Source organism: Lycorma delicatula, chromosome 1 (genome assembly GCF_047948215.1).
Source record: "Lycorma delicatula isolate Av1 chromosome 1, ASM4794821v1, whole genome shotgun sequence".
In the NCBI taxonomy this organism is placed as follows: Eukaryota; Metazoa; Arthropoda; class Insecta; order Hemiptera; family Fulgoridae; genus Lycorma; species Lycorma delicatula.
This window is the reverse complement of record NC_134455.1, coordinates 6,652,298-6,664,603: the sequence shown is the minus strand read 5'-3', so window position 1 is coordinate 6,664,603 and position 12,306 is coordinate 6,652,298. Positions and strand designations below refer to the sequence as shown.

Here is a 12,306-nt window from a genome sequence, read left to right as displayed (position 1 = left end):
AAATTACTATATCATCAGCAAATCGTAGCATCTTTATCTTTTCACATTGTACTGTTACTCCGAATCTAAATTGTTCTTTAACATCATTAACTGCTAGTTCCATGTAAAGATTAAAAAGTAACGGAGATAGGGAACATCCTTGTCGGACTCCTTTTCTTATTACGGCTTCGTAATAAGAAAGGGAAAAAATAGTAATAAATATTAAGGTAGCTAATAGTTTCAGAAATTAGGTTAAATATCTTTCTTTTGAGATATTAGGGCATCGACTTCTGTGGTCAGCTAGCTCAAATGGAAATTTTTAGCGTATGAGAACTGCCGTACCTGATCGGGATTCAAACCCAGGACCTCCGGATGAAAAGCTGAAGTGTTACCACTCGCGCCACAGAGGCCGGCAAAATAATAATCTTTAAATCTTTAACAATTAATATTCCACAAAGAATTTTTATAATTACAAATTTAATTAAATATAAGAGTTACGTGTAAGAGGTCAGTAGGGTTTTCTTATAACCGAACGCACGTAATTTTCAAATAATTTATTTATAAAACTAAAATTATTAAGTTTCAGTGAAAAATTCGTACTACAAAAATTCTATCAGACTATAATAGATGCAAAATAATAAAATAATTTCTTTTTTGTATACGATATTTTTAATTTGTAACCTTTCAAGTTATTCGCGAAACATAAACCCAGTTCTTGCTGAAAGTTAAATACAAAACCAAATTGCTTTTCCTTTTCAGTGTTTACCAAATAAGCTTCGAAGTTTAAGCACGGGAATGTGAGAACGAAAATGTTGTAGCGCATGAAAAATATCATGGCTGGCCGCGATTCGAATCCGGGACCTCTGGATGATAGGCCGAGGCGACACCACTCCGCCACGGAGAACGGCAATTTAATATTATTGATATATGAATATAAGCTTTAACACGTTATTTGTAATAAGAATAATTAAATGTACGATGATTAATAAACACATACACGGCTTAAAGCGATTTCTGTTTTTTGATGTTAACATCTAATTCCAACATATGTTCAAATTTACGTTGCGTAAAAAAAATTAAGTTACCATATATGAAATAATTATCTTCGTAATACAGAATATTATTCTTTACACCAAAGATTATATTATAAATAACAATTTATACTATTATACTGGAGAATAAATTTAATTTCAGAGGATAAATTATTCAAACTTCGGTTATCGTATTTAGAAATTATCCCGTCATGCTTTTAGAGAAATTATAGGCGATTATAGTACTTTATTAGAAATATTCGAACAGTGTTACACAGCTAATTAAGATGAGTACATGCATTTGGTCGCTAAATCGTTGAATCTCTCGTGAACTAAAATCAAAGGATTAAAAATCACAAGAACACTACATTAACAAGTGACATACATGTTGACGGATTACGATTTTCCCATCAAAGCGAATTTCTTTCTTCATCAGATGAATAGATTACGTTAATCCATTTATCAAAACTATAAACAATTAGTTCTACAGTACACTTCTTCATTTTTACTATGCGTTTTACAACCGCTGAAATGCACTTTTTATACATTGCTTAATTACAGTAATTAATTTTTAATATACAGGTGACACAATAATTCTTTTTACACGTATTATAATCATTTTTAAGATCGGCTATCGTGTTATCAGATTTGCATTTAAGAAATCTACGCTGTAAATGTAATGTTAAATCCTAAGAATGTTATATTACTTAATCATAAAAAAAGAACCTTGAAGTAAAACATCGATAGATAAGATACGATAAAATGAGTTACCGCTTAAGTTTTGGGATAGTACTGCAAAGTACATTCATTCCCCTGTAATTCACGGCTTAGGAGTTGACTTTACTGATACCTAACATGAAGAGAACCGCCTAATAAAATGTTACGATACACATCATATCATGTATAAAAAAAAAAGAAAACGTAAGTGATCGCATAGAAGATGGAGCAAGGTGTCTTATCGGATAAAGTTCAATCCCAATCCGGTCGTTTCTTATCAACTTATTGAGACAAAGTTTTTACGACCACTTCACTCATAAAATCGGAAGGTTCGACATCATCAATATGTAGTAGATTAGTTGTGTTTACTTTTATCATTAAAGGAATCGCATAAACCAAAACCCTTGGGTGAGAAATCAGTGTTACAACAAAATAAGGTGACAACAAAAGTTGTAATACTTTCCTGGTATTGGTTATATATTCTTATATAATGGCAAAATAATGAATAATTTTTCATGAATATGAAGAACGTTACCCACTTATTTTTTGGAGTAGGGGTAATTTACAATGATGTTTTACTGTATTATTATTAAAATAATATGTAAAGTTTTAAATAAACCAAACATTTTATTGAAAAATTCAAGAAATCTATATTTTTACAATTCGATTGGCTCCACGCCATCAATATTCCCTCCGAAGTATTTTTTGCGGTTCATTTGCACTACTGCTATGCCTTTTTTTTTTTTTGTCTTCAGTCATTTGACTGGTTTGATGCAGCTCTCCAAGATTCCTTATCTAGTGCTAGTCGTTTCATTTCAGTATACCCTCTACATCCTACATCCCCAACAATTTGTTTTACATACTCCAAACGTGGCCTGCCTACACAATTTTTCCCTTCTACCTGTCCTTCCAATATTAAAGCGACTATTCCAGGATGCCTTAGTATGTGGCCTATAAGTCTGTCTCTTATTTTAACTATATTTTTCCAAATGCTTCTTTCTTCATCTATTTGCCGCAATACCTCTTCATTTGTCACTTTATCCACCCATCTGATTTTTAACATTCTCCTATAGCACCACATTTCAAAAGCTTCTATTCTTTTCTTCTCAGATACTCCGATCGTCCAAGTTTCACTTCCATATAAAGCGACACTCCAAACATACACTTTCAAAAATCTTTTCCTGACATTTAAATTAATTTTTGATGTAAACAAATTATATTTCTTACTGAAGGCTCGTTTAGCTTGTGCTATTCGGCATTTTATATCGCTCCTGCTTCGTCCATCTTTAGTAATTTTACTTCCCAAATAACAAAATTCTTCTACCTCCATAATCTTTTCTCCTCCTATTTTCACATTCAGCGGTACATCTTTGTTATTTCTACTACATTTCATTACTTTTGTTTTGTTCTTGTTTATTTTCATGCGATAGTTCTTGCGCAGGACTTCATCTATGCCGTTCATTGTTTCTTCTAAATCCTTTTTACTCTCGGCTAGAAATACTATATCATCAGCAAATCGTAGATCTTTATCTTTTCACCTTGTACTGTTACTCCGAATCTAAATTGTTCTTTAATATCATTAACTGCTAGTTCCATGTAAAGATTAAAAAGTAACGGAGATAGGGAACATCCTTGTCGGACTCCCTTTCTTATTAGTGCTTCTTTCTTATGTTCTTCAATTGTTATTGTTGCTGTTTGGTTCCTGTACATGTTAGCAATTGTTCTTCTATCTCTGTATTTGAACCCTAATTTTTTTTAAATGCTGAACATTTTATTCCAGTCTACGTTATCGAAAGCCTTTTCTAGGTCTATAAACGCCAAGTATGTTGGTATGTTGGTTTGTTGCTATGCCTAGAAAGACATTTAAAAAAAAAACAGTTGAAAAATATGCAGTAAATAAAAAGACAGCCTTTCGATTTTCGGAGAAAAGGAGAATTTTGAGGCAATTTTCTTTGTTGGTAATATATGCATGCACGCATGTACTGAGCTTAATATAAAGTGGAGTTGTGCTTATAAAATTTTGAGAAAATTGACCCCAAAAACTATCTATCCCCTGGATATATTGATTACAAAATTCTATCAACAAATTTCCACATATAAACTAGTCTTTGTACAAAATTTCAACAAAATCGGTCTATTCAGTCAAACGTTATTAAGCTTCAAACACGCCTACACATGTACAAATGTATGTACAAACGTTACTTCCGCCTCTTTTTTTTGGGGTTTTTGGGGTTCCTGGATCAAGAAAATGCAAAAAAAAAAGCCACAAAACTATTTTTGAGAGATATGGTAATCACTCAAAAATTGCACTCACTTTCCTTCTTGCAGCATAGCACTGGAGCTATGATGCGAGAAAAGTAAAATGAAAGTATTGGTTATCTTTACAGGTGAATAAGAACTCTTTCAATGACACTGTATGTTCACAATTACTTTTCCTTTTTCTAACTTCATCACATACCAATTCACTACAAATTTTCAATATATGTACCTACATATACAGAGTGCCCCATATAAAACGCAACCCAACCTTATATTGGTAGGTATTGAAATAATAAAAAGGCAGGTGTAAATGTAAATGTCATTTTTATTATTACCATCCATTACCTTACGTTTAGAGTAAATGTTGGAAGTGGCCGCCATCTTCTTGAATACAAGCTTCATTTCTTTTTACAGCGTTTCTTGCAACTTTTTTCAAAGTTTGTGGCTGGATATTTAATACAGCTTGTTCAATATTGACTTTCAATCGTTCAAGTGTTCGTGGTTTGTTGCTGGCAGGCTTTTCCTTTGAGGAAACCCCGTAGAAAAAAATCCGCCGCAGTCAAATCTGGAGATATTGGTGGCCACAAGCCTCGACCGATAAGATTACCAAAGAATTCCTCGACGAAATCAGAAGTTGAACCTGCGTAGTGCGATGTCGCACCGTTATGTTGTAGCCAACAGTGTTTGTCTTCCTCTTCCAAGAGTGCAAAGAACTGAAATAAAATATCCTGATATCGTTCTGCATTAATGGTGTACTCGAAAAAAATAGGACCGATTATTTTCTTCCGCGATATCGCACACCACTTTTGCGGATGTAATTGTTTTTCGTGATAAACGTGGGGATTTTTAGCGCTCCAAATTCTACTGTTTTGGCTGTTTACGTAGCCATCCAAATGAAACCGTGCTTTATCTGTAAAAAATAACGAATCGATAACATTAATTCCCTCGCGTAGAAATCGACGGAAACTTTGACAATATTGTAGCCGTTTTTCTTTGTCAGGCTCAAGAAGCTGATGAACCGTTTGAATGCGATAAGGTCGTAATTGTAATCGTTTGGTCGCCCGATGAACAGTTGATTTAGACAAATTAATTTCAGCAGACAAATCTGATCGATTTATTTGGCGAGGCGAGTAATCGGTCTTTGATTTCAGCGACTGTATCTGTATTCAACACTGACGCAGATCTTTTGTGTTCCTTGTTATTAACAGAACCGGTCTCTCTAAATTTTGCGATTGACCTTAATAATGATGTTTTGTTAGGAGCCGGTTTATCTGGGTACTTATAGCGAAACAAATCTTGCACTGCAACCGCTGATTTCGTACTGAAGTACGACTCGACAATGAAAACACGTTCATCTAGCGAAAACACCATCTTGTCTCTAGTGATACACTGAACGTTATGATTGCATTGTTGTTACTATCGTCGCCGCGATGTTCAGATTTTGGAAGAGTCCATTTCAGTAACGAGTAGGGGAATAAGCTTGACTTTTGAAATTTCATGGATGAGTGATTGATGGGTTGCATTTTATATTGGACATCCTGTATATATATATATATATATATATATATATATATATATATATATATATAAACTTATAATCTTACAGATCATGTTAGTGAGCGAAAAGTAACTACTGTCCTGCGAATAAAAGAAACATGTAAATGTTTTCCTGGAACTGTGACACAGGAATTCTGATGTTAATATGCACAGTCGAGTACGACAGTAAACCGCAGAATGCGTGGGAATTGGAATTTGATTTTTAGCGGTATAACTTTTAAAATACGCACGGCTTAATAAAAGTAGAACAAACTTTTGAAAAGATGTAAATGCAATCATCAGGTTTAGTGAGATTTTTACTGTGTTCAGAAAACGGCAAAAATTTGGTCAGCCTAAATATGGTTAGAGCTTCCTAAACATCATACAAATCTATCTTATTTAAGACACAAATTACTAAGTTTAACTAAGTTTGCAGATTATAGTGGTAAAAGTTATAACTGACTGTATGATCCTGTACAAAAAATGTATCGTTTGAATAAATTTTAAATTAAAACATATTTCCTGTTAAATGACATGAAAAGGATTTCCGAAATGAAGCAGCAAAATTATTTTTGTTGGCAAAAAAATCTTTTCGAAAAAACCGTTTCAATGGACATGAGTCAATTACCACCCACTACTTAGGATCCTTTCAAGGGAACTCAGCTATTCTAAAGTCGTATCGGACAAAATTTTATACTGGAGAAAATTTATGGTTTATTAAATGGACAGTTTTACTCAATGACAATTACAATTTAAAAAATTATAAATTTACTTAGTGCCATAATGTAGTGGTGTATAATTCGCTAATGTTCGTCTATAAGTTTTGTTATGGTGACATGTTTCACGTATATCAACAAATGCACTACGCAAACACAAATTCTATTTGTTAATATCATTCCCGCTGTAATTACAGAGAATATAGTTACTCAGAAAATAAACCGTTATCTATACTAGACTCAGCGAATGTACAAGCTTGTGACGTCACGACCAGATTGCGTATTACTACTCGTCCTGAAAACATCGACTCCGCGTATCAAATCGAAGTATTACTCATTATCACATTGTACGCGGTAATAACTATCATATTTACTTTTACTAATTATAAAAAATACGTAATTAATTCTTTCATAACCTTTATTTGTACCAAATTATTCATTTTTAATAATAAATAAAAATTTACTTCAATTTTCTACATGCAACTAATTCAAACTTCTAGCAAGTTCACGATCCTCGCTAAACAAATTACTATCACTTTTATCTTTCAGTGGTTCCAGTTTTTCAGACTTTTTAAAAATATTTCTTACTTTTTCACAATAGGGTTTCCAGTCATCTTCACTCATGGAATTAATTTTCTGCGTAGTTAATTTTTCAACATTTGTGAATGAAAATGTTGTTACTCGCCACATGTATTTTTATGGCTGACCATACCATCTCGATCGGACTCAAATCAGGATGGTACGGTGGGAGTCTAAGAACACGATATGTTTTTTTTTCAAAAGTTCATTCAAGTGATATTTTTGTACTTTAGTTTTATATACCTTTACTAACTCAAATAACTGTGGTTTCAGCATTTTTGAATTGTACGGAATATGAGTTTTCTCCAGCTAATCGGTCATATCTTTTCTTCTGGGGTTAGAATTTGGCCTGTATTATGAAAAGGGAGTTACCAACAACTACTATGACATTGGTGGAAAATTTGGAATCAATTTTCCACGCGCTCATTTCATGAAATTGTCTGTATTCATGTTTTCATGGTAGTCCCCACTTTCAAACTGGTTTTCAAAGTTAGTAATGCGTTCGAAATAAAACCGATTTCTCCTCCAGCATGAATTACTATTAAACGGTCACCTTTATTAATCGGCACGTGAAATCCCTCAACAATACTATCACATCACCACGAATTTGTCAAATAATGCGAACCAAAAACGTACGTTTCATCCAAAAAACAAATGAAGCATTGCTTTTTTATACTTAGCCATCGCCTGCAAATATTCAATTCTCTTCCACCTGATATCGGATTTCTCAATTAAAAGTTTTCTGTTATTTTCAGTTTCACGCCATTTGAAACCTATCTCTTTCAGAATAACAGCTAAAGTTGATTCACTGCCTTTAAAAATCAATACATGACTGAAGTTCTTGCCTTATTTTTTTAAAAGTAGGTAATACATTCTTCTTTGAATGAAATTCATGAACTGTTCTTTTAATTACACCTAAATCAAACCTGTCCAGTCCACTGACAGGTTTTGAAAGTCGTTTATCCTTTTTCGACGTGCTTAAAGAACACGATTGGAATGTTGATTGAAGAATCATGTACTTTTTTCTCTTCTGAGTTTTTGAACCTATGTTCTTCATATTCCACAAGCAGCAGCAATTCTTTCTTCGCATTTTTGAATGCCAATTATATGTTTGTAGTCATTTTAAACCTAGAACTCCATATAAATTTGCCTTCATTAATCTCTTGCGCATTTTGTGGAAAGAAACTCAGTCATTTGCTTTTCACGTTATTTCGTCTAAAACATAATCTATTACTGTCGTCCGGTGAACACCAAAATCTCCCACTTCAGTCGGAAAGCCTGGGTTTGCAAAATATTGAAGAAATATTTCCATTTTCTGCTTTGATGATAATGCTCCTCCCCTTTTCTCGTTTACTTCGCCCGGTAAGAAAATGTCACATAAACGATTACCTGATACTTCTTCAAAACCGAGTAGCTCTTTACAACGCCTTGGACTAACATACCGTCGATTTTTGTAATTTTTTCTATCACGAAAATTCATAAATACAGCCATAACTGATTATAAGGTTGGTGTGGAGGTATCTTAAAAATCAAAAGTAATTTCTTATAAGAATAAGCATTTTGTAACTTTTATTCACATTCTTTTAAGAAATTACTTATGCAGGATCAGTATTTGTGTGTAGTTATCAGCAATTACTTATAAGGAAAAGAAATACCTGATAAGATAAAAGTATACAAATTTCTGATATTTTATTCTCAAGTAATTTCTTAAAAAACAATCGAGAAGTGTAATTACTGATTTTTATTTACAACACCCATATATGCATACTAGACTGGCATTTATGTTTCAAACACAGCCCTTACCACCGTCCCATCCACCGTTAAACTCTTCAAAATTTAGCGTAATGTCATATGGTTATTTCTACAAGAATTTTGACGTATTCAGTGACCTTCTAAAAATTACAATTATCATCTCTTTATCATACCATAAAAATGTATGAAAGTCAAAAGTTAATTTTCAGTGATCACTGAAGATGATTGCAAAGACGACGCAGAAGAAGCTTTGAAGTAAATGATTTTAAGAAACCTTTTATTATACAATTTGGCTTAATTTGTCGTAACAGAAATTTTAATTTATTTTAAATTTATTCCAAATAAATAAATGTTAATGTGTGTGTGTGTGCGCGCGCGTGTGTGTAAAATACATATAGTTCTTTAGAATAAGGAATTTCAACAAAAAAATTGTAGATTGATAAAAAATAACTTTTAATCTTACCTTCACCTTCATTAATTTGTTTGCGAAAATGTACCCTGTCGATTAATTTTAAAAATTGGTTTGGGTATATGTGGTTAAAATTTTCAAAACATTAATTAACTTTTTTACAGATTTTAATTCAATAAGTTTTTTTTTTAAACAACATTTAAAGTAGAATGCAACCTGGATGAATAAGGAAAAAAACTAAAAGGAAGTTAGATCCTAAGAATATTTAAGATTTTACAGCGTTCAATTAGAACTAAAATGAAAATTTATTTTTATCTTTCGTCAAAACCCATGTAATTCTTAAAAACTGGACGAATAACAAATTAACAGACTCAGATTATAACACACCAAAATAATAGTTTTAACGCAAAATCTACAAAGTATTCAATAATTTAAATAAATCTAAAAATATTTTTTTAATAAATACTATTATTAAGAGATAAAATAGAATTTTACCCAACAACTAATAAAACGAATGTTTTGATTATTATAAAATTTAACTATAAGCTTATCTAATCATCCCACAATTTGTCTCGCGTTTCTTAGTTAAATCAACAACACACAGTAATGTTGAAAACATAAAACTTAGGATAAACTTTAACGTTGCTGACGTAGATAGGTAGCAGCTAGAATTAAATTCTGTTTGTACATACACAGTTACCTACTTACTTACTTACTTACTTACTCACCAAAGCAAATGAACTTTAGGGCTTGATCCGTCAACACTCAGTTAAGCCAACAATTTCCCGTTTCAACTTTAGTTAAGTGCAGTAATAGTAATAGAACAATGTCTACAAAAGTCACAAATTAATTTAAGTTTAACATCGGCAATAAAGGCCATTTAATCTAAGCTAAGTTTTCTGGATTACATTAAACTAATCATAAATGGAATTAGTTAATTAACTAACTAACATAAAGCACGTTCAAAGATAGAATCGTATTAATTTACTTCCTTTTTAATAAAGCAGTTTAATTAAACCTTGAAGTGCAATCGTGTTCTCATATAAGTTATAAGCGATTCATTTTCTTCATCACAGCATTACTTGTATTTTTAAACATATTTCAGCGGACTATCCTACGATAACATTTTGTTAATTATAATAAAAGTAAAAAAAAAAAATAATGAAGTTGTTTAAGGAAGTATATATGTTTTTCTAATAGCACCAACAGACTGATGCTTGACAACAATAACGATTTTACTATGTATGTAAAAAAGATTTAATAACTCGTGAAGAATATCACGAAGTGAAGCAAGTTTTGGTGGAGGCGAAGAAAATAACTACTACTATACGAATCGTCGGCGACTACCCAAATTTCAGTTAAACAGTATTAAATTATAACTTGGAAATAACAAATATATTCGGTTTACCTTAACTTGTTTCTGTATAGATAGTGTATTAGATTCTAATGTATGAAAAATAATTTATTAAATAATAAGCTTTATTAATACGTGCCGTATAACCCAATACGCGGATATCATAAGTGATGCGAACCGTTATGCAGCAGTTATCTAGGAAGTTCACTAAGAGGACCAATAGATGACATGAAAAAGCTTTGTTTTAAGCTGTTGAATTCAAAGCATAAATGGTTAAAAGTACGTCATCTCGTTGTAACTACAGTTTTTATCAGGGTACGTTGAGTCGAGGAAGGGTCAACAGCTCTCTTAGCCTCTTCTATTTAAATTAGACACAACTAACTACTTTGCTCTGGTTAAACTGAAAATTATACAGTAATGAAAATAACATGCAATTTTAATCGATTAAATTATAAAAATAAAATGGCGTTTTTTCGTCTTGAATCAAACACATTTTAAATCCTTCAGTAACTGTCTGTATCTGTATAATGCTACTAACAAACAATTGGTGAAGGTTAAACGTTTTCCGACTGACGTGAAAAAACGCTGGTTTATTGATCTAATTTATTATCTTTGAAAATATAGATAATTATAAAGGATTTTATAATCTATATATAGAAAAATATTAAGTTCGTTTGTGTACAGCTTCAAAAACTCAAAATGTTCTGCACCGATTGAGCTTAAATTTTAGCAAGATATATAACCCGCATCAAAGATTGTTTTCATATATTTTTAATAAATCTATCTATTTATTTTTAATTTGTACAGTTTTTTAATAAATAAGAGGCTAATAAATCAGATGGAAATGTAAACAAAGGAAAAACAATCAGATCAATGCAAGATGGCCGTTGCCAATGTAAACAAAATCACAACTGATTAAGTAACAAATTTCTTTGTTAGGTTAAATATTCGCTTTTGTCTGAATTAAATATTCACTTTAATCGAGGTACTTTTGTGTGATCATGTCGTGATTGAGCTGCGCCTTTTACCAAATCGTAAGTAGAGGTTATGTTTTATATGAGAGATGGTCATAAAAAATATTAATTTTTTATAATTATTATTTAACTATTTTATTTAACTAATATTTTACTTATTTATTTAAATTTATGTATTTAGTTAATATTATTAATTTTCAGCCACTTGTCAATACTGTCTGTCCTGTGTCTCATTGTTGTCGAGCTGCAGGTATGAGATCCATGAGAGATATGTGAAAAAAGTTTAAATAAATTGTTTTGGCCTTTTCAAAATGAAAATATTCGTTATTAAACTTTTTGTCCTTTCTGTAATGGGTTTCAACCTAAAGCTGTGAGAGCCATAAGAGCCATATTTCTATTTCAGTGAAAACCAAAATAATGCCTCGCAGAATATCGATTGCAGATTGCAATTCCCAATACGGTTGGCATTTGCAATCACAATCAATAAAGCTCAAGGTCAATCTTTAGAACTGTGAGGTTTAGATTTAGATGCGGATTGCTTCTCACATGGACAACTGTATGTTGCGTGTTCCCAAGTCGGCCAACCAGATAGCCTTTATATCTACGCAGACAGTGGAAAAACCAAAAATATTGTATATCCACAAGTATTGCAAAATTAAACTTCTATAAAACGTATCCTTTGGTTTTGTTTCTCATTTATCGTCCATGCAACCACAATGTGCCACAGCGAAGGGTGGCGGGAACAGCTAGTATTTTATAAATATAAAAGTAATGACGAGTAACTGGACCAAGTGATGAGTAATAATTAAATCAGATTAACGAGAATAAGCGAGCGGTCGGTCGGAATAATAGATTGCCTTAACATAGTTTCAGATAATCCGATGGCACTACAATACCTTTAATGTAAAACTACTTATCTTCGACGTAAAATAAGATACGTAAAATCAGAATCGATCAAATGTAATGAGAATGTAAATTGAGCTCAGGCTTCCTTAAATCG

At 31.9% G+C, this 12,306-nt stretch overlaps 1 long non-coding RNA gene across 2 annotated transcripts in view; it reads right to left on the bottom strand.

Annotated features, from left to right (window-relative positions):
• LOC142318026 (uncharacterized) overlaps nucleotides 1-12,306 on the bottom strand; it is a 314,434-nt gene that overhangs the window by 146,064 nt on the left and 156,064 nt on the right. The gene's annotated exons all lie outside the window — the stretch shown is intronic.